The sequence below is a fragment of the Mustela lutreola genome, chromosome 5 (assembly GCF_030435805.1).
Source record: "Mustela lutreola isolate mMusLut2 chromosome 5, mMusLut2.pri, whole genome shotgun sequence".
In the NCBI taxonomy this organism is placed as follows: Eukaryota; Metazoa; Chordata; class Mammalia; order Carnivora; family Mustelidae; genus Mustela; species Mustela lutreola.
In genome coordinates, this window is record NC_081294.1 from 169,947,490 (window position 1) to 169,963,941 (window position 16,452).

Genomic DNA, 16,452 nt, shown 5'->3' on the forward strand with positions numbered 1-16,452 from the left:
GATTCTTTTTCCCAGTACCTACTTGTGTAAAATCACCCCTCTGCCTGATGTCTCCGGATATTCCACATATTGTGCACATATGGTTTGGCTGGATGTTCAGAGCACACATGTGCCCTGTGCTGAGCCAGGTTGGAGGGCTTCAGAGTAGTAGTGTGCCAAATGTTCCCTCAGGACGTGGACTCAGCTTTTCTCTACTGAAGTTACATATGGCCCCAGGGGTGTGGCACCCAGCTGTCAGATAATACATGGTATCCTGATAGACAGTGTCCCACTCCCACATGCCAAATGAGAATGTATCCCTGAGGACTTGAGCCAGCCTCATAGTGTGGAATGTGTCTAGGTTTTGCTGTGTATGGGTATGAGGAGTCTCTGGACCACAGGGGGGCAAAAACGTAGGTGCTAACATGATGGTGCTGTAGAGTATTGGAGAGGGCCACAGCCAGAAGTTTAGGGAGGGGGCTTGTCATGGTCAGGGGGCAGGGAACAGAGCAGAGAAGTCGAGGAAGAGAAGGAAGAGTTGTGACTGAACTGCCATCACTATCTTCACTGGAACCTGAGCTGTTGCTAAGTTTTTATAACAGCCCTGGGACACTAGAATGCCTTCATGTGATGTCACCACCATGGAATGTCACCACTATGCCCTGGCCAATCACCAGGGATTTCTCAGATTGGCATCATTCTGATGACCAACAGCAAGACATGTCAACTGGCCAATTACTGATGGATTTCTCAGTGACACGCCTGACTGATATCATCACCTGGAAACCATGTTTTAAAGGAAAAGAGTTAAACTGTGCTTCAAGTGGAAAATTTTATATTTGGGTTGTGTTTACAGTGATGGTCATAAATACTGCAAAGTACATGTGCCACACAGAGGCACCATTAATTAAAACAGTGACTTGCATATTAATGAATACATGGGCCATTAGACCCCATGAAAGGTCACATGTGTACGTAAGTCAGACAACATGGCCATAGAGAAATTGTTACTCTCAGCTCATCCAACAAAGCTTAAATATAAGTGGAGAATATGGTAGACATTATGTTTAGGGCATCTTACCACAGTAAACCTAAGCCTGGAATGGATGAATATGTGTCACCAGTAAGGATCTGCTTGTCAATATTATAGTGGCATTCAGCTCTCATAGAACGGGAACAACAAAATCCGTCTTGTCACCAGGTTCACAGTTTTCATATCCAGCATCCAATGAGAGAATTCTGTGGGGAAGAATTAAATTTTTCTCCGCCCTCAAATACAATTACTTACTTAATAAATCATTCTGAACACTCAAGAAATAAGTCAAAGGTGTGATCATATAAATGTTGCAAGGCTACAAGTAGAAAAGTGACCACTATTTCGAAGGCAGGAGGATGGAGACTTGAATTTGGTGTGGTATAGCTAAGGATACAATGGAAGGGAAGGAGTCTTATTCAGAAAGGTGCCACAAAGTATTATAAACAGCTGGGTGTAAAAGCAGAGCATTTTAAAGTCTGGATAACGAAGATGTGGTTCATAGATAGGATGGAATATTACTCATCCTCCCCCAAAACTGAAATATTGTCTTTTGTAAGGATGAGGAGGTCTTTTGTAAGAATGAGGAGGGTATACTGCTAAGGGAATAAGTCAGTCGCAGAAAGCCAAATGCCACATGATTTCGATCATAAGCGTACTATGAGAAACAAGACCAATGAACAAAGGGGAAGTGGAGAAAAAATAAAACAAGATGCATATAGGGAGGGAGGCAAACCATAAGAGACTCAACAACTAGGGAACAAATTGAGGGTTGCTGGAGAGGAGCTAGCTGTGACATGGGGAAACTGGGTGATGGGCATTACAGAGGGCATTTGATGGAATGAGCTCTAGGTATTATATGGAACTGATGCATCCCTAAATTGTACCCCTGAAACTTGAAAAAAATAATATTTTCAGGAGAATTCCATAGCTTTTCCCCACCAGCACATAGGAAGTTCCCATAAATTACTTGTTGAAAGAGCGAGCTGCCAGTTGGAGCTCTCTCATCCTTCTGCCCATCCAGACTCTAGAGCTCAGGGGAGAGATTAAAAGAGCAGAGAGATACCCTCGGAAAATGGGAGGAAATGGGCTTCCCTGTGTGAGCCATGAAGAGAAGAAGAGCATGTGGCCTGGGACTGACCAGCAACCAAAGGGGCGCACAGGAAAAGCTGCCAACAGAAGCTGAAATGGAAATCTGCAAAGAAGTGAACTAGAGGTAAATCACCACAGAAGTGAAGAGTGGGTCTCCCCAGGAGACCAGTTACCTTTCACCCCTAGACTGGTCGAGTGAGGAAATTCCAGCCTGATTGCCCTTGGGTTTCTGTCACTCTCAGACAAACCCATTCCTGTCATATTTGTATACTTTATGACTCATTATTATTTTCTGTAGCATAGTTGACACACAATAATTTGTTAATGTCAGGTGAACATTATAATGATTGGACAAGTTTTTACCTTATATTATAATGATGAAAAGTGTAGCTACCATCAGTCAACAGAGATACTATTCCAGTACAATTGTCATATACCCTATGCTGTACCTTTCATCCCCGAGACTTACTCAATCCACAATGGGAAGACTGTGTCTCCTACACCCCTTCACCTATTTCTTCAAAGCCCCCCTCAACTCCCTTCTGAGAACCATCTCTTTCTTATCTATAGTGACATTCTGATTGTGCTTTGTATTTGTTTATTCATTTGTTTTGCTTTTCAGAATCTAGACAGAAGTGAAATCCTATAATGTTTGTCCTTCCTGTCTTACCTATTTCACTTTAGTGTATGCCCTCTGGGTCCATCAATGATCCAAAGACATAAATCCCATCCTATTCTAAGGCTGAGTAATTTTACATTTCCTCTAGGTTGCTTACCTTATTGGCATATAGTTGTTGGTCATAATATCTGATGGTTGTTCTTATTTCCTTGATGTTAGTCATGATCTCTCCCCTTTTGTTCATAAATTTTATTAATTTGGGAACACTCTCTCTTCTTTTGGAATAGTTTGGCCAGTGACTTATCAATCTTCTTAAGTCTTTTAAAGAACCAGATGCTAGTTTCATTATGTGTTCTGTATCTCTAGTTCCTAACTCATTGATCTCTGCTTTAATCTTTATTATTTCTCTGTCTTTGTGTGGCAGCAAAGGCATGCTGCTTGGCCCATGAGAAAGGTAGGCCAGGAATCCCAGAGGGAAGGGGCACCGGAGCATACTGGTCTCACCCACAAACACCCCCATGGCTCACTAGAGAGACTCAGGCCAATGCTCAGGTATTTCTTCATACCTACAGGTGGAAAGATAAAGGGATCAGGGGAACTGATACCAGCTCCCTGCCTTGGAACAACACTGAGGTCCTTTGGGGAAACCCTGGGAATACACAGAGAGCCTGTGTTGTGGCGTCCTCCTCCTTCCCTCACTGGGGACTATCGCCCACCCAGCGCAGACCCTCCCATCCACTCTACCCTCAGAGTCAATGAAACAGCAGGCTCTCTTCCAGATGAAGAGCAAAGGTGCCAAAACACAACGTCATGGGTCTTGCCATTCCTCCAGAATCTCTGTGAGAACAGATGGGGAAAGTCCCCAGCATCTGAGGAAGATATGCACCGTTTGGACTCTTGAATATTTTAATTTTGTTATTTTCCAGTGGCTTCTACCTTGCGTTTCCCCTTGCAGTACTACTGAAAATGTCAAAATAATTGTTCCTCCCAGAATACAATTCAGCCATCAGATCTACCCAGAAATGAGGCCCTAAGTACCATCTAGATGGGATGTCCTCAAATCTTCTTAGTGGGATGCAATCCAAAGGCTCAACTAGCTTGGATGACCCAGGAACTAGGAAACTGCCACCTTCCAGGGGAAGAAGGGACCTGAAGCAGGGATGGTAGGGAAACACACTTGGATCATTGGTGTTTTCCTGTTAGAATGACGGCAGAAAAGAGATGGAGAATTCTCAATTAAGATTCATAACAAAGGAAGCTTTGCTAAGAGAGCCACACTGAAACTAGAGTGTGAAGGACAATCAGGAAGGAAATCATAGGCCCATTTCCTGTTTCAAGTATCTGAGCACCATGAACTTTTGACTTCTGGCACAAGGACCTGCTCATTGGGAATCCACCACAACCTGGTACACATCCTTCCACTCTGGACTGAAAGAGTGACAAAGTAACATCTGTTAGCTGCCAGCACTCATCATCATTCTTTCAAAACAAGTGCCTGTGCTTTTCCCTTGTAAACCTGTACTCCCTGCTCAAAATCAGTAGTACACCTGATTTCTTTCCATGCTGTGTCTCTCAGATGATGGTCATAAATCCCCAAACAGAAGTGTCCTTTTTTGCTTCTTTCTTTCCCAGCACCCAATTCTTGACTGACACGATGATGTACCAATGCAAAGGGCCATGTGAGGCTATTTGTACATCGTCGGGTCATGGCAAACATCAGGGAAAACATTAAAATTCTGAAGTTCATCTCACCTTAAATTCAGATTCCTGAAATTGATGTGTTCCCAGTTTGGTCTTTTCGGAAAATTTCTTTCCAAAGAACCAGCCCTGGGTGTCGGAATTGAAATGTCTATTTTGACAGAATGTCAGAAATCCATGCAATTCCCTCCATCGTAGTCTATAAGGTATTCTAAATAGCTATACTGTTTTTTTTCCACACCCCCACCACCAAGAAAAACCTCGCCAAGTTGTAAACTCTAATTAACTGTTATCTGAAATTTGCCAAAGTTACAGAGATTACTTGATATTGTTCAAAACGTAATTCCTTAAAAGTACATATGCTCATAAGATCATTGAGAAATTTTTCCGAAACTGTCCAGAAAAATGATCGATTTAGATATCAATTGGATAAAATTGTATAAATGTGTTACCTGAAGTGGCTTGACAATTGTATTGTCATGTATAAATATGTGCTGTTACTCAGGGTTTTGTTTTCCTCCCATAGTATTATGTTGCATAAATCATAAAATATTTTTATTTACGTTTCATTTTATTAATGTGTTTATTTATCATGTAAGAATTGTACTCACTTCTTTGCCAGAGACCTAGAGCTCACAAGTAGGCAGAGCAGCAGGCTGAGGCAGCAAGAGAAGCAGGCTCTCCTCCCCTGAGCAGGGAGTTCTACTTAGGCTGGATCCCAGGGCCTGGACCTGAAACAAAAGCAACTACTTAAGTGACTGAGAAACCTAGGTACCCCAGGTAGAAACTATTTTAAAGAGATCACGTTATATTTGCTGCCTGAAAATGCCTATATCCCCTGAGATTTTGTGAAGGAGTTCAGAATTGTCACTTTCCAAGAGACCACACAGCAGTGGCCACTCCTGCAGGGACTTACAATGGTTGTGGCCCCCAGCATGCCAAGCTCCAGGGAGTACAAGAATAAAGGGTGAAGCCAGCAGAGAGATTTTGGGTCCAAACACTCCAGAGTGCACAGACTGACCTTGGCATCCAAGAAGGGCCTGCCCAGATGTCACCTGCCTCATCCTCTGTGTCCATGTAAGGACACCTCGCATGCATGCCATGAATGCAGGCCCCAGAAGCGCCATCCAGTGGTCAAGACAACCCACTGTCCACAATGGGCGACCCTCCCTGCAGACCGGAAATTGAGGATGGGTGGGAGGCAAGATGGAGGTCAGTGCACTAAGGGCCTTTAAAATCAGACACTCACGGGAATCCAGTGTTTTCAAAGAGTATCTCTCTGTCTTCTGCAGAAAGGGCACCTTGGGATCCAAATTAATGCAACTCACTGGAAAATGACAGACATATGTTTGCATCCTTATCTCGAGGCTCAGGCAGTCCGCCTCACAGACAATATTAGTAACTGTCACCCGTGGCTCCAAGGGGCTCCTGGAAGGAAAACAAGCTTTTCCTGGGGAGGAGAGCCACGCGGGAAGTACTTTTTTTTTTTTTTTTTTTACATATTTTACTTATTTGACACAGCAGGCATGACTTGGATGAGGAGCAGAGGGAGAAACACCTCCCCCCCCACCCCGAGCAGGGAGCCTGATGCTAGGTTTGATACCTGGACTCCAAGAGCAGTACCTGAGCCAATGGCCAATACTTAACCCCCTGAGCCACCCAAGAACTACTAGAGAGACTTTGTGAAACAATGTCATATAAATAGGAGTTTTACAGAGTAGCAGATGTAAAATGAACATTTAAGTCTCCTGTGTGCCCTCGGGAGTATCTTTTTTTAATTAAAAAAATTAGTTATTTAACATACAGTGCATCTTTGCTTTCTGCAGTAGAATTAAGGGACTCATTACTTATATCCACCACTCAGAGCTGATCACAAGAAGTGCCTTTTTCAATGCCCATTAACCATTGACCCCTCCCCAACCCACTTCCCTCCATGATCCCACAGTGTGCAGGAATGCCTTCACTCTGAGAGTTCTATCATGACCCATCGCCATGGTGACCTGATGACATGCACCCATCCTTCCTTTTCAACTGCCACTCTGTTAGCTTAGCCCCTTGCAGTTTAGTGAACAGGTGTAAAGGTCCCCACGATGGGAAATCTCAACTTCTGTTTTACAGGTATGTGCCTATCGATTTTCTGAATTCTATTCTCTCAGATTGGCTGTCTCACTTTTACAGAGACTGGGTTCTTCTCTTCGGGTTTTCCTTTCCACTCTCTGATTTCTCCTCCTGGTTCGATGCCTGTATTTGTTAGTTTTTCTGTGTTATTTCAGTGTGATTTCTTGGTGAAGCTGTCTTCCTTAAATAACTTCTATGTTCAAAAAACTGTACTATTTCTGAATGCCAATTTCAGACACAGTCATACAATGAACACACACAGGTCACACGCCACTCTGTTGTCCCTGGATCAAGAGAACCTTGGTGTGACCCAGGCCACACATTTGAGGGAGAGGAATTGCCAGTCACTTCTTCTCAATGGAGATGACAAAACCAGAGAGGAACAGGCAGCAGTCAAAATGCAGCTGTTTTTAGAAGGAGAGACACTGGAAGATATCGGAGTGTTTTCATGGGTTGATGTGGAGGGTTTCGTGGGCCATCTGCATGATGCTTGGGAGTGGATGGAAATGGACTGTGAAAGCGGGTAGGTAGAAAGAACACTTGGCAGCTGAACAGCGGACTGTCTGTTGGTCTCAAAGATACTGCTGGGCTGGGTTCTCAAGGTCCAGTCTATGGAGGGAGACAGGAGACTGTAGGTTTAGTAGGCAGTCTCCTAAACCTACAGTCTCCAGAGGAGATCAAGAGACCTGCGAGTAGACACAGGATGTTGGGGAGGAATGAGAGAGTAGGGAGGAAATCACTCCAGCCAGGGTACCCTTACTTTCATCCAGGCTCCTCAGAAAAGTCCTCACATCAAGAGTAGTCCATTCAGCATCATACATCTCCTTCCTTAAACCAACCATTCCTAGCCCAGATGGCCACCTCCATGTTAACTCTTACCATGAACTGCTCCTCAGGATTGGCCAGCTGAAGGCAAATGAATTCTTGGCAGGGTCATAGTGTGATAGTTGGGAGTGGAATGATCTGGAGTTTGAATCAGCTTGGGAGCCAAGCAGAACACCAGTAGCAGTGGGGATCCACTGACCTTCAGGAAGGCCGTGGGTGACAGTGCTGACCTTGCAAACAGGTGGGCGAACATGGCCAATGCTACACATTCCTGGTTCTTCACTAGGGCTCCATTTGGAAGAAACTGTTTCATTTTTTTACGTCAGGGCCCCAAACACAGAGGTGACTGAGGACTGAGTCTCGTCTCATGGCACTCGGTCTCCCCTAAAGAAACACTGGCAAAGGGGAATTTGAGATTATGAGGGTAGCTCTTGGTTCAGAAGTTCAGAGTGTTTTGTCAGGGGTACTGGCTGGTTGTCAGGGGCTTAGGGATCTCCCTCCACAGGGAAACAACAGCATTCCTGTCCCAGATCCATCCCTCAACAGTCCCTTTACCATACTACATGTCAGTGCCTTCCACTGTGAAATGGGGCTTCCAGCCTGTTTCCACTCCCATTGGTGCTGTTGTGGGGAGGACAGAAGAAAGGGACAAGGATTCTCTGTTGGCTGTAAAGCATAGTTCTCATGTGAAGGATAAAGAGGGGGCTTCCATCCTCCCGTGCAGTGGAGCCATACCAAGTCCCATGTCTGGATTCACCCACAGCCAGCCATCTAGATGATTCCCTAGGCAGTATGTTCCTCAACACCTACAGAGCAACTGGGAAGCATCTCGCTCTTTCCTATGTCCCAGGAGTTCCTTGTGGTAAATTACTTGGGACACCCTGACGGCACACTAACGTCTAGGCCAGAGGACAGGGAAACCGGGCACAGAGGGCTCTCAGGGATGCTCTTGGGTAGGTGTGGCTGCTAAATGGGATGTAAACCCAGGCCTACAGGCATGCTGACTGCGCTCGGCTGCATTTCTGTAATGTCTATGCTAAATACAAGCAATTGCCCACAGAACCTGTGGTGTGGGAGGGGGTGGAATTCAGAGCACAGCACATGGTGACATCTTCCTAAGTCCCACCTGGAGGGAGCAATCCCTGCTGGGCAGCTGGTGAGTAGGGGGAGGAGATGGTTGGGCTAGAAGTAAAGAAAGTCAAATCCCGGGTGCCTGTGTGGCTCAGTGGGTTAAAGCCTCTGCCTTCAGCTCCGGTCATAATCTCAGGTTCCTGGGATTGAGGCCCACATCGGGCTCTCTGCTCAGCAGGAGGCCTGCTTCCTCCTCTCTCTGCCTGCCCCTCTGCCTAGTTGTGATCTCTATCTGTCAAATAAATAAATAAAAATCTTAAAAAAAAAAAAGAATGTCGAATCCCCCTATGGTATTCTGACAACAAGATGCCAACACTGTGCTCTATTTCTATGTGTCACCCAGCAATCTCTGTGGAGCATCCCCATGAGAATGTGGAGGCACCCACAACCATGCCAGCCTCTTCACAGCCACCCAAGAGGAACGTCCGGTTCTTCCTCCAGGATCAGGTCTACCCCATCAGGGACACCCAGAAAGGTACCTTGGATATTGACTCATTACATTGATTGGAGACACACTTTTCTACTCAGTAACACAGACATAACCAAAGCTTTCAAAACGCTGAGACACAATTTCTTATGATTTCACTGGTAGCAGTTTCCCTCTATGCTGTCTCTCACCATTAAATCCAGAAGTCAAGATGGAATTCTGATTCAAACTGGATCCAAGAGACACAGGAAAAAAGTGTGTACTAGCTGAAGGGATGGATCTTAGAGGTCTTTTTGGAAAACAGGTCCATATAGCTCTCTCCAGGAAACATGGTTCTTAGATGTGTAGGAAGGAAGAGACTATGTTTTCCACCAGTAACACTGAACATAACAATGGAATAGAATACGAAGGTTTCACGATCCCCCCCATCCACTTCCGTCCATTAGACACATCTTACATGAGTGTGCTAGGTACTTTCAAAAGAACAAAACGACCTCACATTTGGGGAACTAAAGTACCCAGTATATTCCATGTGTTTACCATTCTACAAATTGGGCAAATGCATTCTGTGATGTATTCTCATTCTGGAAACAGAAATCTGTGCACGAATGTCTAAGACAGCTGGGTTCCCAATAGCCATAGACAGGCACAGCCCCCAAATCTGTCATGGGAGGAAAAGACACATTAAATGGCATACATATGCATCATGGAGTACTATTCAGGCATAAGAAGAAACAAAAGTTTCCAATATTTTAGGAAATAGATGGGCCTTGGATACCTAACATACATTTTGAGAGTATGCACACAAGGAAAGAGGTACGTTACATGATCCCAGGCTTTGAGGACACTAGGGTAAGGACATTTGTAGACCCAGTAAATGGAAAGTACAGTACAGGGAGGAAAGGGGGAGGGCCGGTCATGTTGTCATGGGTACAGAGGTTCCATGAGATAGGATGGCAAAGTTTTCCACGTAGATGGCAGTTCTGTCTACAAAGCATCAGGCATGTGAGCAGTGTCACTGAACATACGAACATACATGTACTAACAAATACAACCGTCAATATTACTTAGATTCCATCACAAAAAAAAAAAAAAAAAAAAAAAAAAAAAAAAAAAAAAAAACCACTACTCCAAGGCAATAGAGAACTGATAGTGTCACAGCAGAGATGCAGGGAAGACAGCTGAACTGGCTCCATGACCAGGTGAAGAAGTGGCAAGCTGGCTTAGCTTACAGTGGGCAGGAGGGTTCAGGGGATTACACCCTGAAACCCAGTGTGCCTTGAGTGTTTCCCAGATTGACCCTGATGCTCAGGTCAAAACCCACTGATCACCACCCCCCCCCATTTGAAAGCCAAGGACCCGTTTCTCTTTTCCATCCTTCTCCCCTCCTCTGTATTTCTATGTACACCACGGACATTGGCCCAGCAGCAAGTCAGGCCTTGCTTGGTCACTCTCACATCCATTCACTCTGGCCCCCCATACACATCAAGCAGAGTTAACTCCCGAGTCATTCTTGAGTAGTGAAGCCAATGTCCTGACAGCTCTTCTGTGTTCTCATAGATCCTGTAGAGGGCCAGTCCAATGACCTTTTTAGGGACTGGACAGAGGAAGGTTCCCCAACTCTCTCTGAGGTAAGCTCGCCTCTCTTTCTCAGAGACTGAAATGTTCCTTCCTTGATTTCTTCCATCAATGGAGGATGAAAATCTGGCACTTTACCTCCCAGGGGAAAGGGGCAGCAGTCTCCCCTCATGGAGGAATGCTGGGTCCAACCTCTTACAAACAGTGGACCCAAAAAGGGTGATGACACAGCTTAGCCTCAGTTACAATCTCAATGGGATCAAACAATTTCTTCAGCAGAAAAGTTTTCTACTTGAAAAAGAATGTTCTGTTGATCAGAATAGACTTTGGAGATCTGCCAAGAAAAGCTCCAAAATCATTCCAAGTGTCCTCTTTAACACGGGTTGGGGGACATGGACTCAACCACGGGACCTCATCCAATTAACTGCCTGAAGTCCTCCCCAAACCAAAGAGCTGGCCCAACAGCGTACAGCCCAACAGGATGCCAATGCTGGGATCCTCACTGTGTTTTCTTTTTTCCCAATCACAGGTAGATGCTGGGAGGAATGACAGCTGTACATATTTAAGAGCATCGGGCTCTGGGAGGAAATCTAGAATACAAAGAATCCTGTCCTTGATTCTGGGTTCCAACAAGGAATGGGAGTTGGGAGATACTGACTGAGACTGTCCAGTGAGGCATGCTCACCACGTTGTACAGGGCCTGGAAGAACTAGTACCTATGGAAGGGTAATTTGTGTGCATGTTGGATGAAGACCCTGTGTGTGTGGCTGCATGGTTGTGTGTCTGTCTGTGTCTATGTGTTATGCTTGTGAACATAAATGTGTGACTTTCTCAGGAGATCTTTTTCACACTTTCATCACATTCAAAGTGTCACCCTGACAAAACACTCTCATCACCCTGGCACACTCTACATACTCCTTCCCCTGCTCACCATACATGTACCTGGAGTATGTTTCTGTTTGCTTTTCTGAGATGGCCATGGCTCAGAGATAAATGATCCAAACCCTTGACCTCCTACTTGGAAAGCCAAGATTTGAGCTCAGGTTTCAATATGAAAGTTGCTCTGGGATACACACCTGTGTTAGTCCCTAAGCCAGGGGTCATGATGTACCATAGGTGCTAGTTAGAAAAGGGGCACCAGCATCTGTGCATACAGCCAAAAACCTAGATTCTATAAAGGTTCCCGAAAAGACCCATCATGACACAGTGGCTTCCAAGGTCACAGAAGCTGGGGCAAAGATAGAAGCCCATGTTAAAGATTACAGCCTGGTCCCTGGACTCAAGGGCACAGAGAAAAGCCACATCCTCGTGCTCAAACCCATAATGCTGGAAAGTGTGTGGACCCATGGAGGACAGAATAGGGCAGCATTAGTCATAGCCAGTCTCAATGTGTACACACGACCAATGGCAGAAAAGGATAACAGAGGGAATTTGGTGTGCTTGATAAGATTTCTGTAAGCCTCAGGAAGGATCAAATTCTCTAAGCACACACTCACACACCACTGGCAAATAGGAAATCAAGGTCAAGCTTGGTTGGAAGCTTTGGACCAAACACTCCTAGGGCAAATCTCCTGCAAAGCCGGCCTACAGAGTGTCATCACACACTCCAAGAGTCCTTTGTGTAAGGAACTTCCCACTGGTCAGAACACCTGGGAAGGTTTGGACAGCCACTGTCTTCATTGGAAACACACACATGGAACAGCTCAAGAATAGTGGAAGGAATATATCAAACTCATCGATGGTGCCAGCTGTTTATGTAAGCTACAATGTCAGTTTTCTCCATCATTGTACATGGGATTTTCTGAAGACAAATGATGAGTGAAGCACCACTAGGCTTCTTTTCTGAGGGTTGAATTCAGCCCTGCAAGCAAAGCTGCTTTTTATGCCATGCAAAATCTTAGAGACGTGATGCATACAGTCATATTATATGGGGATCTTGGGCCCAGAACTGATGTCCAAAGAAGCAGCGTGTGACACCTTAGTGGCACGTCAGTCAGGAGAGGTTATGAGACTTTGTCCTTACACAGAAGCCATGTATTGGACTGACTATTTGAATTTGATTGGGCTTGTTTTAGCTAGAAAGACAAAAACCTTCTCATTTCCTTCCTGCTCCTCTCGCATCCCTTCCTCTCTGCACTGAGGAGAAGGTCAAGCAGCAGTGAGGTCTGTACCTCCTATGCAGGCACACACATACACACACACTCGCCTCCTATGTTCATCCATCCAAACACCCAACCTAATTTCTGAGCAGCCACACCAGAGTCCTCACAGTGCCTCTGTATCCTCCTAGATCCCCCCGAGGACCTGATGGAAGAGCTACCCATTTTGAGGGCAGAGGAATTAACAACAACTCTCCCTCAGGTAAACCCATTTTTCTTCAAGATTTTATTTGAAAGAGAAAAATACAGAGTCAGAGAGAGAGAGAGAGACAGACAGACAGAGCATGATAGTGAAAGCAGGGGGAGTAGCAGAGGGAGAGGAAAAAGCAGCCTCCTTTTTTGAGCAGGGTGCCCAATGTGGATCTCCATTCCATTCAATATCTGTGCCACTCGGTTTTCTCAGTAAAGTCATTTTGTGCTTCTGAGGGACAACCAGTGTTTGATTTTTCTTTCCATGAATATCTGAGCATGTACATTCCAGACAGAAGAGACAATTTCCTTGGTGCTGAGAGCCTGCAGTAAGTTTATTTCAGTAAGGGACACCATATTTAGAGGGGCACTGATAAAACACCACCACCATTCCTTAAGCAATGGATGGTCATGAGCATTTTCCACCAGGTCATTCTGTCTATGGAAAATAGCTTTGATTTGATTTTCTGAAGAAAATAGACTTGGAAGATTTGACATTCCAAGCCAGAGCCTTTTCTGGAGGTCATTTTCTCCTTCTCTGGATCATAAACTCAATGACTGCATCGCATTTGGCTTGCTTCCTTCACCAAGAGCACATTGATGAGTGCACATGGTGTGCACAGGATGCTGGGATCCTCACCGGCTTTCCCTTTCTCCAACTGCAGGAGGCAGCAACTGGAAATGGACCATGTACATATTCTCCCACCAGTCACTTTTGGGGGACAGATCTAGCTGAAGAACAAGGTAGGGCTTTTTCTCCTCATTTTGTCTGGAGGGCTTCCTCCATTCTGAGTTCCTGTTCAGAACGGAGGCTGGGGTGGACTGAACAAATGGAGTGTCCTGTAGAAAACCAGGACCCTGTGCAAAAGTCCCTGCAATCCAGTAGGTCATTCAGGTGGTGTGCTTGGTGCGTCTGAGGGTTGGGGCTTGTTTTTGTGTGGGTTGATGTGATGGGACTGGGCCTGTGAGTGTGGTGAGTGTATGTGTTTCATCAGAAGACATCTCCCACTTAATGGAGTTCAGGATATGGGTCAAAGTTTCAAAGCCAAACTTCCTTCATTCTCACTGCACATGCCCACCTAGGACACCACATTCCTCACTGACCACAGATACACATGGAGGTTTGCTTAGGATTCCCTTTCTTCCAACAGGGATGGGGAGAAAGGAATGGGCACACATCTGTCCTAGCTGGGGACATTTATCAGACAGGGTCAAAACACAAAAGAATCAGAACCTACTTTAGTCTACCAAAACATCATCACCAGCCTTACAAAAATGCTCACATCTTGAATGCACAGAGAAGGCTCACTGGCAAATGGCAACTGCGAGGAAAGCCTCATCATTAGCTTAGCACCCGATAAAATTTCCTGACAATCTACTACATGGCCAGGTGAGCGAGTACCCTTCTCTTGCCTGGCCTCTGCTATCTCATGAAATTGCTGGTTCCTGATTGAGGATGGGTTGGGGGTCGGGGCTCCTTGGAAACTGAGTGGGTTTGAGTCCCGCTGACTCAAAGGACACACCCACATACCACAAGAAAGGAAGACTGGGAAGAATAAGCACTTTGAGGATGGGGACTATCTTGGAATGCACAGATGTCAGGACATAGAAATCCTGTGTCTTTGGTTTTCCTGACAATGCATGTCACAGGAACAAATAGAAACCTCTAGGGTACTTTGCTTCATTGAATGAAACCCTGCAACACAGTGTTCTTCTGAAGAAATACAATCTCCTAGAAGAGGTGAGAGATAGGGACGAGCCTCACAGGCTGATCCTGGCAAAGAAACAGTCTTGACAATGACCACAACATGGTCGCTGGTTGGAGGAACTTGCCTGTCAGTACAACAGAGCATGCACATTAGTGTTTACCCTCCTTCGTTTGAGAAGATCACCCTGATTCAATTCCCTGTAGCTAAAGTTCAGAGTCAATGTTTCTCTCTCCATCCCGGCTTCTTGTACTGACCATTCTTGATGAAGCAGCAGCTTGCTCAGTGCATAACCATGTAATCCAACGTCTCCATACACTCCCATGTATGCTGGCCCCAAGCTAAACTCCATAAGCTCTTCCTTCCGAGCCCCACCAGTGGACTGAACATTCTGTGCATCTCTCCCTAGATTCTCTGGATGGACAGGAATGTGAACATTCCACAGGAATGACAGAGGAAGACACCCCATTTTTTATCAGAGTGGTATATCAGCCTTTCTTTGTGGGAGACACAAAATTCTTCTGGCTTTTTTAATCAAAGTCACATACAAAAATCTCAATATACACAATTTACAAGGTAGGGAGAAGTCTGATTAAGAGTCTGTTAACAAATGTTACCTAATCCCAAAGACATTGTAGGGAGGCGAGGCAACTCCAGCAGGATCATCTACCATCTGTAGGGCAGTGAGTTTTGGTACGGGTAGCAGCTATTTCTCATTGCCACCTATTTTGTCCAGTGGGACCCAGAACGTGGAACCTGTAAGAAGACTGGGCCCATTTGTGCATGACTCATTTTGCTCTCTTCATACTTTGGGGCTCACAGGCCTCTAGCACACTTCCCTAGCTTCCCCAGGAAGGAGGGGTCCTCTGCACATTGCAAAGTGGTGAAAGAGAACCTCAAACCTCAAATCTCCCATCCCCCATGTTAAGAGTCATGCAAACAGGGCGACGCATGATTTGATGATCATACTGTATTCTTTCCTGAAATCACAGGTGTCCCAGCTGGAAGGGGTGGGTGATAAGTATTCTGTACTCAAGAGTCATACATTTGTTTGAAACAACCTGGAAAAGGGGAAAGGTGGGGCTTCCTCACCCATGATGAAACCGCCCTGATTCCAGGTCCTGAGGGATTGAGAATAAGGGTCATAGTAACAGAAGAGTATTTTCTGGGGAAAGACTCGTGGCCTCATGGCCTTGTCCCCAGAAACTATGCTGCCATCTTTAGGTTGTGCAGGTTTGGGTGCAGGGAGTAGGTGTGCTTTTGAGATGGACTTATTTCACAGCTACTCCATGCCCCGTAGCTCCAATAGGAGGCAGAGTTACTATTCACATCCTTGCTCCTCTTCAGGACCTTTCTTCCTCCATCCAGGAAGGGCCAACTGCAGCTTTGTCCATACTGATTAACTCCCCACCACCACACACTTGTCCACACGTGCACACCAAGCAAAGCTCCCTGAGCCCCGTGGGTGTCCAGACACTCTCTGTGTGTATCTACCTAGATACCCTGGCTAGCCTGTGCAACGGCCTTGATGTGGACAGCACAGAAGGAGAGGCCCCATTTTTCACCAAGGTGGTAAATTAGCCTTTCTTCATGTGAGGTACAGCATCCTTTGATTCTATTATACTCGAAATCAGATCCAAACACCTCAGCACGTACAATGTCCTTAGTGGAGAGATTATTGAGGGATAGTCTGTTACCCATGGATACCCTATTCCAAAGACCCTGCAGGAAACAGCATGTTCTGTTACAGTCCACAGGGTAATGAGCTTTTTCATGGATACTACTTACACTGCCTTGGCACCTATTTTGTCCAATGGACCCAGGGTATGCAACCTCTAGGTACATTTAATATTACTGCCCATGGCCCTGCCCATCACCAAGAGAAAAAAATAACTGCA

The 16,452-nt window shown here is 45.5% G+C and overlaps 1 long non-coding RNA gene across 2 annotated transcripts in view; it reads right to left on the reverse strand.

Moving 5' to 3' along the window:
* Positions 1 to 5,010: 5,010 nt before the first annotated feature.
* LOC131831481 (uncharacterized) overlaps positions 5,011 to 16,452 on the reverse strand; it is a 39,649-nt gene continuing 28,207 nt past the window's right edge. For both annotated transcript variants that reach the window (XR_009353661.1, XR_009353660.1), the window contains exon 4: positions 5,011 to 5,152. This is a non-coding gene — a long non-coding RNA (uncharacterized LOC131831481). The remainder of the gene's footprint in view (positions 5,153 to 16,452) is intronic.